This window comes from Triticum aestivum, chromosome 1A (genome assembly GCF_018294505.1).
Source record: "Triticum aestivum cultivar Chinese Spring chromosome 1A, IWGSC CS RefSeq v2.1, whole genome shotgun sequence".
In the NCBI taxonomy this organism is placed as follows: domain Eukaryota; kingdom Viridiplantae; phylum Streptophyta; class Magnoliopsida; order Poales; family Poaceae; genus Triticum; species Triticum aestivum.
The window spans coordinates 545,142,312-545,143,751 of NC_057794.1; positions in this window are offsets into that span (position 1 = coordinate 545,142,312).

Genomic DNA, 1,440 nt, shown 5'->3' on the forward strand with positions numbered 1-1,440 from the left:
GGAGTACAATAGTGATCTAAGAGTAGATCACTGGACAGCGGTCAAAATTATCCTTAGTGGAATAAGGAAATATTTCTCAATTATGGAGGTGACAAAAGGTTCGTCGTAAAAAGTTACGTCGATGCAAGTTTTGACACAGATCTGGATGACTCTAAGTCTCGATCTAGATACATATTGAAAGTGGGAGCAATTAGCTAGAGTAGCTCCGTGTAGAGCATTGTAGACATAGAATTCGCAAAATACTTACGGATCTGTATGTGACAGACCCGTTGACTAAAATTATCTTATAAGCAAAATATGATCACACCTTAGTACTCTTTGGGTGTTAATCACATAAGCGATGTGAACTAGATTACTGACTCTAGTAAACCCTTTGGGTATAGGTCACATGGCGATGTGAACTATGAGTGTTAATCACATGGTGATGTGAACTATTAGTGTTAAATCACATGGCGATGTGAACTAGATTATTGACTCTAGTGCAAGTGGGAGACTGAAGGAAATATGCCCTAGAGGCAATAATAAAGTTATTATTTATTTCCTTATATTATGATAAATGTTTATTATTCATGCTAGAATTGTATTAACCGGAAACATAATACATGTGTGAATACATAGAAAAACAGAGTGTCACTAGTATGCCTCTACTTGACTAGCTCGTTAATCGAAGATGGTTATGTTTCCTAACCATGAACAAAAGAGTTGTTATTTGATTAATGGGATCACATCATTAGAAGAATGATGTGATTGACATGACCCATTCCATTAGCTTAGCACCCGATCGTTTAGTATGTTGCTATTGCTTTCTTCATGACTTATACATGTTCCTATGACTATGAGATTATGCAACTCCCGTTTGCCGGAGGAACACTTTGTGTGCTACCAAACGTCACAACGTAAATGGGTGATTATAAAGGAGCTCTACAGGTGTCTTCGAAGGTACATGTTGGGTTGGCGTATTTCGAGATTAGGATTTGTCACTCCGATTGTCGGAGAGGTATCTCTGGGCCCTCTCGGTAATGCACATCACTTAAGCCTTGCAAGCATTACAACTAAATGAGTTAGTTGCGGGATGATGTATTACAGAACGAGTAAAGAGACTTGCCGGCAACGAGATTGAACTAGGTATTGGAATACCGATGATCGAATCTCGGGCAAGTAACATACCGATGACAAAGGGAACGACGTATGTTGTTATGCGGTCTGACCGATAAAGATCTTCGTAGAATATGTAGGAGCCAATATGGGCATCCAGGTCCTGCTATTGGTTATTGACCGGAGACGTGTCTCGGTCATGTCTACATTGTTCTCGAACCCGTAGGGTCCGCACGCTTAAGGTTTCGATGACAGTTATATTATGAGTTTTGATGTACTGAAGGAGTTCGGAGTCCCGGATGAGATCGGGGACATGACGAGGAGTATCGAAATGGTCGAGACGTA